Raw genomic sequence first — 13,817 nt, 5'->3', positions numbered from 1 at the left:
CTTCCATGCTCAACAGAAGAGAAAACTCTCACAGGTTTGTAACAGTAAATTATGTCAGATGTTAATAACGTGAGTAAATGATGTGATGACATAATTAATAAAATGTATATATAGATATATTCAGCTTCAGAAGATGTGAAATATTGTCACATGAACTGCTTTTGTGATACTTTTATGTCCTTTTTAAGCTTAAAAGCTCTACCCAACACAAACACTATCCTACATTTCTTACATTGTTCTACTAACTATATTTTTACTTAAAATATAACATTATAAAGTGAATCTTCCAAGATATTCCAGTGTTTCTTGTTGTGATTGCACACACACACACACACACACACACACACACACACACACATATATATATATATATATATATTAGGGATATGCCGGTATCAAATTTTCCTGTTGTGATTAATTGCTCATGCTTTTATCACGATATACGGTATTACCACGGTATTCTAATTAAGTTTTAAAAAGTGGTCATTTAAATGACATTTAAATACTATGAAGCAATACAGAAAAATATATAAAGTTAAAAGTTTTACACAGATTAAAGAACTATAAGCACCCATAAATATCACTTTTACAATAAGACCTCATTAGTTACCCTTAGTTAATGCATTAACATTCACAATGAGCAATAGCTACATTTGCTATGGAAGTTATTAATCTTTGTTAAAAAAAAAAAAAAAAAAAAACTTTGTTCATGTTAGCTCATTAAACAATAGTTGCAACTTTCGATTTTAACAAGGTGTTATTACATATTGGAATACCTAAGATGAATCAATGTTCAGAAGAAATTTTAATTGGCAGTTTAACTAATGCAGCGTTAACTAATGAAGCCCTAATGTAAAGTGTGAACAAACAATAAAGAATCAATGTTGTAGTCCAGATTAAAATGAAAGAAAAAAGTTTGAAAATAAATAGCCTATTAAGTATAAACATTTAAGTATTCGGCTGTGATGAACACCATAGCAAACCCACAAATTTGAATGGCTATTTAAATACATTTTAGAAAGTAGCACAGCTGCTTTATTTTGGGGGTTTCCGGAGTAAAGGCTGCTTTTTTTCTGCAGCTTAGCACCATCTGCTGTCAGAGAGTGAATGTGCGTTCTCACGTGTTCCCCCATGTGCTTCTCATGCGTGCTTGTTTACATCAGACCACACAGGCATCTTTTAAGCAGCATACAGCGGTGTTGTGCATTTTGGCCAGTTGATGGGAATAGTAGTCACAGTCTTCACTGTCACTGACACTGTCTTTTTGTGAGTGTTGTGTTTTATTTGGTGCCATGTGCTCTCTCCTGTCTATTTTCTGACCCCGGCTATCTTATCTCATTATTGTTTTAGTTGTTCCACCTGTGTTTCTCCCTTTCCTCTAGACTCTATTTCCCCTAAACTCCACTCACCTGTTCTCTCGTTACCTTATTCCTTGACTTAATTTGTCCCAGCTGTTTACCTGATTGCCTTTCCTTTATAAGCTTCCTGTGTTTTCTGTTTTGGGCTCGTTTGTCTCACGTATGTACTGGTTCATGTCTTGGATATCTGGCTTTCCTGTGTTCAGTCTAGTTGTCTATGTTCTAGTTGTAAGCATGAATGCTATTCTGTTTTTTCCCCTTCGGTGTGGTTTCAGTTGTGTTTTTGTTTATTTTGATAATTCTCTTTCGATCCCTGACAATAGTATTCTTAAAATGCATTCCAAATTTGGAATAATTTGTTATATATAATTAGTCACGGTATTTAGAAGTGCCCACGATAACAATATTGTGCATATTAATTACCGTGATATATTGCATTACCGAATACCGGCACATGTAATATATACATATACATATACATATACATATACTCAAGAAAACACCCAGTAAAGAACAAGCTGTGTTTTGAAACTAGGCCTACTGTGGCCCCTGCTGAGGTCGAGTTTTAGCCTACTGTGGCCCCTGCTGAGGTCGAGTTTTAGTCTGGGAGTTTCATTTATTCATTGGCGTGTTGTACATTAGAGACCAGCTAATGGTGGTGTGTCTGTACCTCAGCGCTATTTCGAGCAGCTGTGTCTTTCCATCATAACCCAACATCACATCACACACTCCATTTAACAAAGACTTTAATGTGTCTTATGTAGGTCAAAGCAGATGAACGTGATTTTAAAAACTTTGGTAAAAGGTCTCCCTCCCTCTCCCGCAGTACCACACAACCTCATTTCTGCAGTTTATTCCGGTTTCTGAAATTACACCTTGTTTCTTATCCTCCCCATTAACACCAATTGCATACAAGTGCAGCGATATACATAATTAACATCTGATTACACATGTCTGGATTATATTTACAAATTCCCTTCATACATCCAGTACAATCTAGAGGATTTTAGTTCTTTCACTCCATTTCCCGTTCAACCTCATCAACCTTTAGTTATCAATATCCAGAGAATGTTATCAGTGCAATCCAGACATTCTACTGATATGATGCACATACAATAAAATCATTAAACAATATGGCTTCTAACTACAACTGCTTTTATTACACTGATGACTATTATCATTTCTACTTTGCTTAGAAATTATTGCTTAATTATTATTATGATATTATTGCATTACTATTGTTATAATTACTGGAGAACATACACCAGAAAAAACTGTGAAAACATAGGTTTATGTTTATGTTCTGACAATTTCTGGCAATTAAACACAGCTTCTCTAAATTACCATCATGTACGGTTTTTTAGTTGTTTTTTTTTTTTTTTACATTTAGAAATATATATATTTTTTTTCATATTAAACCAATGAGAATCAGAAAATTTAAAAAATCCTAAAAATATACTTCATTTTTTTATTTAAAAATGTAATTTCTGTTTTTACAATTGAACACAGCTTCTCCAGATTCTCACTACCATCATGCATGCTTTTGTTACATTTATAAATGATTTTTCATATTAAAGTAATGATGATTGTGCTTAATAATAATCAATTCAAGTAATGAAATAATGTCACAGACAACGCTAAAAATCCTATAAATATTTGCTTTAATTTAATAAATGTAATAAATTCTGTTAATGAAAATTAATCAGCTTCTCCAAATTCTCATTACCACCATGCATGCTTTTTTTACATTACAAATATGATTTTCTTTTTCATATGTGCTTGTGATCAATTAAAATAATGTTAAAATAGTTACAATTAAAATGTAATAAAATAAAGAATTAATGTTACATACAATGCTAAAAATAAAAAATAAAATATTTAAGAAATAAAATGAAATTTAATCATTCTTTTGGTTTTGGAAAAAGTGAAATATGACTTTGATGACTGCTCGAATATTCGAAGTTTTCAAATATGACTTATTAGCAGAGAACTTCTCAACAGCATCTGTTTCTTAACATTTTGAGTGAGTGACGTGACATTCAGCCAAGTATGGTGACCCATACTCAGAATTTGTGCTCTGCATTTAACCCATCCGAAGTGCACACACAAAGAGCAGTGAACACACACACACACACACACACACACACACTGTGAGCACACACCCAGAGCAGTGGGCAGCCATTTATGCTGGGGCGCCCGGGGAGCAGTTGGGGGTTCGATGTCTTGCTCAAGGGCACCTAAGTCGTGGTATTGAAGGTAGAGAGAGAACTGTACATGCACTCCCCCAACCCACAATTCCTGCCGGCCCGGGACTCGAACTCACAACCTTTCGATTGGGAGTCCGACTCTCTAACCATTAGGCCACGACTTCCCCTGTTTTGATGACACTAATAGGCTCACTAAGTCATTAAAGTGCCAAAAGACAGATAAGATGTTCTGATCGTCTAATAGAGTCAGAGGGAGTATGTGCACATGCAGCACTAGGGTTGAGAACCGAAACGTTTTTTTTTTTTTTTAAAGAACCGGAAACGTGAGCAATTTCTAAGTTTCGGTTCCGAAAACGGTTCTGGTGCAACACATGACCAAGAACATTATATTGTCATTAATATACATACTGACTTCAACTTGGACCACTAAAAGCATGTAAGTATGAGAGATGGATTATTTAGTGTACAGGTCATTTCAAGAGTGTGATAAACAAAGTGATAGAAGATATTTATTTTAATCCATTTTAAATGTTTAAAAATGTGGAAACCACTCATTGCATCACACCATCTCCTGACTTCATTATTATTTGTAAAATAGAGGCTTTATGGAGAGTGTGTATACATGGTTAGAAGTATAACAGTTTATATTTCATTAATTTAGGGAAATTAACAAGTGTCTTAGCCCTCAAGGGACTATTTGGCCAACCAGCTTATTCCTGCTTGAAAAGCAAAATTATTATTATTATTATTATTGATAGTGTAAACAATTATAACTTTGAAGCAAATGCTGATTGATGGACTAGCATTACACAACTTTACTTACCACCTGCCAGCAAAACTACATTCAATGAAGGTAAAATGGTAAAAATAACATAATAATAGTTCATTTAAATGGAACCAGAATCGGAACCTACAAAAAATGTATACTGTAAAATATGTTGAATTTTGACATTGCCAACCTTTAAATTAAGTTGACGGTAAGTAATAAACACTATTGAGCATTGAGTAGTTACCACAATGTTTTTAATAGTTGTTTAATGATTTTAATGGAACCGGAATCGGAACCGGAATATTTCTAACGATTCCCAACCCTATGCAGCACTGACCCCAAATCCAGATTTTCCTACAGAAAAAGAACAGTCTTTCTGCAGTATTAGATTCAAATGAGTTTTGCACATGTGCAAGTAATGATGGAATAATCCTGCAAATACCAGCTCGAGTGTTAAAGCAGAGGAGGGATTACCCAAGTGTTATGCTTTATAATCTGACCTGAAAGAGAACAAATGCTAATGGACGTGATCACTGATGGTTGGCTTCAATGTGATGGAAAAAAAACATCAAGATATTGACCTTTAGTGTCCTTTTCCAGAGTGGCATATGTCTATTTTTATCCTGATGTCCTCTGAGGCTATTGACTGAATCAAGGCCAATAGAAACCAGCTCTGGGCTGCAAAAATTAACACATGGTCTTTTGGTTTTAGAAAATGCTAATGTAGCTCTAAGTGTAGATAACATGCATATTGGCGATCACTCAATTAAAATGTTAGTGGGGTTGGAATTATGAGCTATAAACATCTTGTTCCTCTCTGAGAGGTCAAACACCTGCTCTGCTCCCCATTGTGAGGTTTGACTTTGTTTGAATCTGATTCTCCACTGGGAGTCCATCTAAAGGGATCATGGTGAATAATGATTTGAACAGTTCATCTAAGAATTAACAACCATTTACTCATTTCTTTGCAAAACTGTATAATTTCCTTTCTCAAAATATAGATCAAATATATTTTAGAATATCTGTGCTGCTTTTTTTCCTTTCTTTTTTTGCAATACATTACGAATCTATAAGCTGTCAAGTTCAAAAAGGACTGAAAAGCACCGTACATTTACCTTAAATAGAGCAAACCATTTTTATGAACTACTTTTTAGGTACTTTTTTTTCTTTTTTTCTACTTAGAACGTAACAACAACTTATAATCATGATTTTGTTGTTTAAAATAGAGATCACATTTCTCCCTAAACAAAAAAGCATGTAATTTACCAAATGTTCAACAAGTTAAATGCTGCATTCTATTAATAATAATAATAATAATAATAATATGGAATAAATTATTTATAGAAAACAAAATGGTTTGAGTGATTTATTCAATGACTCACTCCAAAAGACTGGATGAATCAGTGTTTTTAAACAAATCTCTTGAAAGAATGAATCAATGGCTCACTCACCCACTTTGAGACTTTGGCTGCATTCGAAATCACATACTTCCCTACTATAGTAGTCGAAAAACAGTGTGTGACAAAAGAAGTTTGTCCGTTCATAGTACTCATAGAAGAGTAGGCATTTTAATTAATTTTCAAAAAAGTATGTACTCAAGAATGTATGCGATTTTGGACACCGCATTTACTTGTTTCATTACTGAATGAATAATCGTTTTCGAACAAATCTACTGGGGAACAAAATGATTTTGACTTATAAAGATACTTATTCTCATAATACATATTTCTTTAATTAATCTCTTGAATGACTGACATTGACAAATGCATTTTTAAACAGTCACTTGTCACCACCTAATGGCAAACAATGTAAAGGATGCAATCTTTAAAGTGAATCATCAAGCCACATTATTAAAATGGATTTACAATCAAACATCAGTGTTTCTATCAAATTTTTTTTTTCAAGATCACAAACTTTAATGAATAATCATCCAGCTAAATGTGGGATTTTGAAATGGCAGAAACAGCATTTATTTATTTATTTTTGTAAAATCGACTTTTTTTTTTTTTTTTTTTTTTTTTTTTTTGACAATGCGGAAAAGAGCAGCTGGAGTATTCTACTAAATATCTCCTTTTGTGTTCCTCAGAAGAAAGTCAATCATATGGGTTTGAAATGGTTTGTGAGAGAGCAAATGCGTTTTATTTTTAAAAGAACTATTCCTTTAACTGCTATTTGTAATGATTCTTACAATGCAAAAGACAATCTTAATTTGTTAAAAAGTGATGTGAGAATATCAGTTTAGAAATGTGGGACATTAAAAGAGACCTACTGACCTTCTTTAATTTAAAGGGATAGTTACTCCTGAAAAACATTTATTCATGCTCAGTTAATTCAAAACCTTATTTTATCTGTGAAACACAAAGAAAGATATTTTTATTGTTTTTTTTTTTTCTTTCTTCTTCTTCTCCATACAGTCCAAAGGATTGGACCACCATAGACTTTCACTGTATTTTTGTGTACATTTTTCAAAACATCTATATTTGTGCTCCACAGGTTTGGAAAAACCTTTAGATTCAATAAACTTCTGATCATCTACTGGATTCACAAGTCAGCTGCCCCGTATACTAACCTATCACACAGTTAATCTAGGTCTATCAAGATAAAATCCGTTAAACCTTTACCAAGTGCTATAAAACTCTGCAAACATAACATAAATCATGTTTGCTTGGTCAATGATTAAATGTCCCATTTACTGAACACACACCTCTAACAAACCAAAACATACAGTCACGGCTGACAGTAAATCCTGGAGGAATTGCATTGGTGGAACCTGGATTCCAAATGTCTTCAAGTTCTAACAATACTGGGACTGTTTCAGCTCCTTCATTGTTCCTGGTATTGTTTAACCTTTTAAATGCCTTCAAAATGGGGTCACGAGCAAACAACAGCAGAGAAAAACGATGGGTGGGATAAGCTTAATCTTAAAGCAAGTTCTGATTAAAAAAAAAAAGATGCAAAGAAATAAGTATTTCTCAATCCTGTGAGTCGTATGTAAAAACACTGAGTGTGTGAATTATACAATGACTTTCAAGGGGGCTAAAACGATTTTTAACTTTTTAAACAAATTTTAAACATCAACTAAATTATTCCATGTAAATATAAAATCAATTGTATGGCGTTCAATTTGTCTAAAATAATGCAAAATTTTTGTGTCACTAAATGTTATTTATCTTCGAGGCATTGAAATGTTTGTAATGCTGATTAATAATGACAGCAATTCAGTTAATCAATGCATGGATGAAAACTGACCACGATGGAAATCTTTAGATTAGCATACTGTTGCTATGCTTATTTTATTAGATAATATAGGTAAAAAAATAAATAATAATAAAATACATAAATAAAATATTTGGATTAAAAAAAAATTTAAACAAAGTTTCATTAATAATAATATTAGAATATTATAAAGTTTTATTTAAAACATATATAACATTTTAATAGAACTGTTTGTGTATTCTATTTTCAGATTATTTTAAGAATTTTCCTATTCTGACAATTTTTGTTTTAAAAATATAGATGATATAAGTAAAAATACAAGGGTTAGTATAAATACTGTGTGTGTGTGTGTGTGTGTTTCTCCATTTTTTAAATGATTAAAGTTTTTCATGTTCAGACTTTTTTTTAATTAGGCTACATTTCACTTTGAATACCATTATTTATGCTCACTTACATTGCTATATTACAAAAATGAATGTTTTCATTCTTCATAAGCAAAAGAAAAAACGAACTAAAAACTAAATCTCTAAAGATTTATGTAACAACTCAAGAACCCAATCAAGATCTACAAAAATTCTCTATAAAAAAATATTTTTTCAATGTAATAGAACAAGATATAAATTTAACTCCAATAGTTCAGAACAGAAACTTTGTAGACAGCAGTTTAAACCAGGCTGCTCATAACAGAAATCAGAGTTATCTGCTGAAATGATGGTTTGTGGGGAAGCACAGCTGACCTCTTTCTATACATCAACTCCCCGCGGGACGTTTTTATACTCATCCCTACCAACCGCACACACACGCACTGCAAAGGTGCACACCTGGTGTGTTTGTTTACACCCTGCGCTGGTTGCCAAGGTAAACATAAGCAGGGAGGGCTGGTGAGCATCCGCGCCTCTGGCACAGGGCTATGTGAAACTCGTCCCTCGCCCTTCTGCATGTGTGCAATGCTACATGAGATCACTCTGATGGTTTTTAATCACATTTCTTGACATTAGCGATATAGCTATTTGATAACTTTGTACAGGCTCTTTGAATGTAAGCTTGGCACAACTGCCTGGATTTCGTCCTCCTCATAATTCACCTCTTGTATGTTTGTTTTTTCTTTCTTTCCCTTAGCTTTCTTCCGACATAAGGAGGACAGAACAGACTTGTTTACCCTTCATGAAGCACAGTCAGGCGTTAAGTACAGACTTGATTGGAGTGTTTATGTACAGTAAGCTACCTTAGAATATCTGGTGGGGCCAATTAAAGCTCAGGACGGCCCGATCTCTGAGGAAGTGTTCTCCGCTACGGCTCAAAGATCTCCAATTCCAGAAGGCATAACATGAAGGGAACACTGTGAACTGTTTAGTTTCTTTGAATCTGTGACCAATTTTGGATCACGCTCCTGCTCCATTTCACTTGCTAAATAAGAGTCATAGAAATCTTTATGACTAGGTTTATGGGCAGAATCATTGTCTAAAACAGCTAGGTAGCATAAAGCACGAGTTTGAAACATTTTACTAGTGTAAAATATGCTGTGGACGTGTTACCGTCATTTAGCATGCGTGTTACCCGCTACTCTAAAACATTGAGCTGTTGCACTCTAATGTAACAATTTCACTTACTAAACAGGTTCTAGAGATGGAAATCATTATGACTAGCTTATATTGGCAGAATCAGAATCTAAAACAGCTAGCTAGCATAAAGCATTTTAGTTTACATACTTGAGTAAAATATGTAATGTAGCACACACGTTAACTGCTAACATTGATCCATGGTGCTCGCTGGATATAATTATTTCGCTATAATAAATATTTGCAACCGGGTTCTATTTTTTAGTCAAGCTAGCTAGTTAGCATAAATCAGTTTACACCATTTAAGTTTACATACTTGTGTGAAATATGTTGTGGGTATAAATGTTAACATAATGTAGCAAGCATGCTAATGGCTAGTCTGAAATGTTGAGCTATATCACACTTGGGTCTAATTTAGAATTTTGACTTTGCAATAGGTTTAAGTCATGGAATCTTTGCAAATAGGTAGCTCACACAGACACCATGTTTAAAACAGCTAGCTAGCTAGCATTAATTAGCATGTACAGATACGCAAGGTGTGTGCACGTGTTAACATAACAAACATGCTAAAAAACATTTAGCCTTAGCACTTGGGTCTAAGTCAACAATTTCACATGTAGTAAGTGTATTTTTGAGACCAGGCATGCAGATACAGTACCTAAAACAACTAGCTAGAATAAAACTGTAGCATGAAATGGTTATCTACCCTAAATGTTTTGTAGCTTACTGTAATGAACTAGCAGTTATCACAACTTGCAGTTTAAAAGCAGTAAGATATTAAATCCATTTCGTTTCTGTTTTCGGTTCTTTTTTCCAGTTCTACCTATCATTTCCTGTTCTCTTTCCACTATGTCTTAAATGTCCTTTATATTTCCCACACCTTTCTCTGTACTGTGCTGTGTCATTCTGTAATAAGCCCCCTCGTGAGTGTGTGCAGAATAGCATGCACTCTTTTAACATAGTCAGACTGCAGCCTCAGAGGAGGGAAAGTAGGGCAGGATGTCTTCCAAGCTCCATACACTGAATGTCAAAGCAAAGATAACTTGAACAGCAGCCTGGAGCATCTGATGCCATGTAGACTTGATGTGGGAAGGAAGAGTAATCTGGAAGCTTCCACTGTAAATTACAGACGATGTCAATCATTGCTATCTAAATCATGTAAAATGGACAAATCAAGTGGTTAAGAAAGCATACAGGCAAGAGAAAATAAATCCTCCTGCCAGGCATTTACTGGACACATAGTGCTAGATGATTTGAGTAAATGCACTACGACTGTAGCATTAAGAAATAAATATCAGGATGAGCTGATATATTCAATTTCAACAGGATAATGAATAAAAATTTAACTACTCATAATGATAGATGAGGTAGCCTACATGACATATGGTGTATCTATAGTAGCCTATTTAAAATATTCATGTACCAAGGGGTCTGCATTTGGATGGTTTTAACATTAGCAGGTATAGCAGCTTCTGGTAAATGCCACAACTACAAGATTTTAGGTCCATATTTTTCCATTGACAGAGTTCTGTTGTCCCATGGGCTAAGATGGGAGACTCGACACTCATACTTCTAGGGTTAAAGAAACATGGTAAATGTTAAATCAAATTATGAATTGTAAAAGAAGAAGACAGAGAGGTTTGGTTGTGTATGTGCACACATGCACATAGCTGCGTAAACATGCCATAAGCTACTTTACTCAATGGAAAACAAATACAGCATGACTGACATTAAACTCCTAAACTCAAAGATCAGCACACTTTTAAAGCTTTCAACATAGATGATTAATACATTGCATTGCATTTCTGTACAAAAGCATATATATGCACATTAAATTTTTTTTAATTAAAATTAAAATTTTAATTAAAAATCCACTCAAGACCACTCTCAAGCAGATGCATTGCTAGAAACAACCTGTCCATATTTCAAGCTTTCAAGCATGAGCCAAGCATGAGTAATCAGCAGTTCCTATTGGAATGCAGTACTTGTGGATGAAAGGCTAAATATGAAGAGTTTGGCACTGCTGGAATGTAGCAGCTCCAAGCAAATTAACACAGAGCTCTGTTAAAAATGTTGCAATAATGCTAAAATAAAAGCGACAATCGTGTTACCTTGAAGTTAGTCTGAAACAGCACACCAAAACAGTTTTATTACACGACATTTCCAAGGGAAACGGGATGATCAACAAGAAAAACACATAGGATTCTACTTGTTAATTGTTTCGATTTTTTATTTCTTTTTTATCCACCAGGAACTACTTACCTACAATTGCTACTTACCAATTGCCATTGGTCGAAAAAACAAATAGTCCCGCCCAAAACTAACACTATCAAGTTTCACTATATACTGTATATATACTGTACACGTGTATATTTATATATTTTTATTTTTTTGGATAGTGTCACGAAGCCAAACATTGTTTCCCTTTTTTCATGAGAATTGACTTACAAATGGCTTATTTAAGCAACAATCAAGGTTTTTTTTTTTTACAATCCAGCAACAGCTCTGGCTCTAATATCCGAAACCACGTTAAAGAGCTCAGCTGTTCAGACAGGAAGGCCAACCACTCCTTAAAAAGAATTCAGCTGTCTGGAGTTCTTACAAAGAGCTATCAGCGAGAAAAGCCACAGTTGGAACAGGAGGGTACGAATAAATTAAGGAACAAACACTTGGGCTGTTAGAGTAGCTTGATTCTTGGTTTGCTCTTCCCAAAATATCACTGTCTGACTGATTTCTGTCTGAGCAATCTGGTACTGAATGTGAACTAGCGGTCGACCGTTTTAATGAGCAGGGTTGAACTACCGTTGCTTATCTCAAGATACATTTCCTTTGTAATGAAAGAGAAACTTACAAGCAAACTCTGGTTAGTTGGACACAGTATTTACCCCCTACTGCTGGTGGTGAATGAAATGACTTCAGCTTATATCAGCGGGGTCGTGACATGATAAAAACAGAAGTGTTGCTATTTATAGCATCAGATGTAAAAACAGCAATAACGTTAGAGAAATAATTCACTCATAAATGTACATTTGATGAGAATTTGCTCACCCACAGGGCAGGCCATCCAAGATGTAGATGAGTTTGTTTCTTTATCAGAATAATTTGGAGATTTTCAATGGAGGAAGCATTATTACGGATTAAGGTATGCTGAAGTTAAAAACATCTTAATGATGGATTTGTTTTCAACAAACATGCAGCTTTTCACTTCAACAGATATTAACGGATGAACTGGACAGGAGTGGAGTGGATTTCTTGTGGATTATTGAGGTTGTTTTTTTGTTTTTTTATTGATAGCCTATTTGGACTCTCATTCTGACGGCACCCATTCACTGCAGATCATTAGTGAGCAAGTGATGAAAGGCAAAATTTCTCCAAATCTGATGAAAAAACAAGCTCATCTACATCTTGGATGGCCTGAGGGTGAATACATTTTCAGAAAATGTTCAACTTTGGGTGAACTATTCCTTGAATATAATTCATATAATGTTAACAAAATATTAAATATGCATATATTATTATTATACTTATGGATGCTGATTGGTCAATAAAGCGTTCACCCATACAGTGGGTGAACAATTAAGTAACAATCCTAAAAGGCCTCATACTTTATGGCTTCATTAGGTTACTTTAATTTATAAATCAATTAAATATTATATGATATAAAATATACTGTGTATAGTGAACTGAGCTGATACTCTGCCAATTAGAATATTTATACTTAATCGCACAAATGTTTTGTTATTTAAATATTTCAATTAATAACTGAAATATTGTTAACAAATATAGTTGTTAACGCATCAGTGTTTAATGTAAATACAGCAATTCTATACTTTTTGCCGATAGGATTCGGTTCAATAATGTCTAAATAAGGGAGGAGGCGGACAGCAAGCGACTTTATGTGAAATGTGTGTCACATATGAAATATATAACGGAACAATGCAGTGCTGCAAAGGACTCGTGCTGGTTATGGACTGATGGATGGATGCCTCAGAGGACATCCAATAATCAGTGCAGCTCTTTGTGGTTATTTATTCTGAACAGCAACCCATCATTCCTTCCCTCTTCAAAGCACAGCAGCTGTAATACAGTCATATTTTCATATTTCTATCGTTTTGTCTTACCTCTGTTATAGTCGCAACTTCAGCCCTCGAAGAGCGAAACGTGGCAGGAGATCTAGACGTATCCGAACGACTTCATCGGGTCTAGAACGGCTCGGTTTGGGTTTGACGGGGTTCAGATCACACCTCAGCAGCCGTCAATCACGTATTAAATGGAACGGAACTGTGCGACGCTCCCGTTTGTCCCGACACAAAGTAACGCTCGCGCCTTATGCCGTCTCAAATGTGGAAAGGCCGCTCTAAAAGCTGTTTTCCAAACGCGATACGGTTGAAAGTTGGGAGTTTACCGCGCACACTTGCATCTTTAAGAAATGGATGATGAAGGCGAGATAAAATAGCGGTCCATAGCATGCCATAACCGCTGGCGTGCAGCTGTGTATTCCGGGAGCGCGCACGGACGCCAGGAAATGCCTTTGGAGGAAAGGAGGCGCTTAACCAGTCAGAGTGGAAACGCGTGCTCTGGATTTAACCCTCGTGAAGCCTGACGTCAAGCTGGACAGCACAACTTTTAGCCTTCTTGTCTGATTCACCCGTCTACTTATAAAGAGTATCAGATTTTTATTAAGAAATGCATATTAAGACATGTCCAT

At 34.8% G+C, this 13,817-nt stretch overlaps 1 protein-coding gene across 2 annotated transcripts in view; it reads right to left on the bottom strand.

Moving 5' to 3' along the window:
• LOC132133183 (oxysterol-binding protein-related protein 5-like) overlaps nucleotides 1-13,653 on the bottom strand; it is a 47,837-nt gene extending 34,184 nt beyond the window's left edge. The window contains exon 1 of one of the 2 annotated variants that reach the window (XM_059545932.1): nucleotides 13,231-13,653. The gene's annotated coding sequence lies outside the window, so the exon portion shown is untranslated. The remainder of the gene's footprint in view (nucleotides 1-13,230) is intronic. The other variant, XM_059545933.1, reaches the window with a different exon arrangement.
• Between the last annotated feature and the right edge of the window lie 164 nt (nucleotides 13,654-13,817).

Source organism: Carassius carassius, chromosome 50, assembly GCF_963082965.1.
Source record: "Carassius carassius chromosome 50, fCarCar2.1, whole genome shotgun sequence".
In the NCBI taxonomy this organism is placed as follows: Eukaryota; Metazoa; Chordata; class Actinopteri; order Cypriniformes; family Cyprinidae; genus Carassius; species Carassius carassius.
Note: the sequence above shows the minus strand (reverse complement) of the source record. Positions and strands in the feature narration are given on the sequence as shown.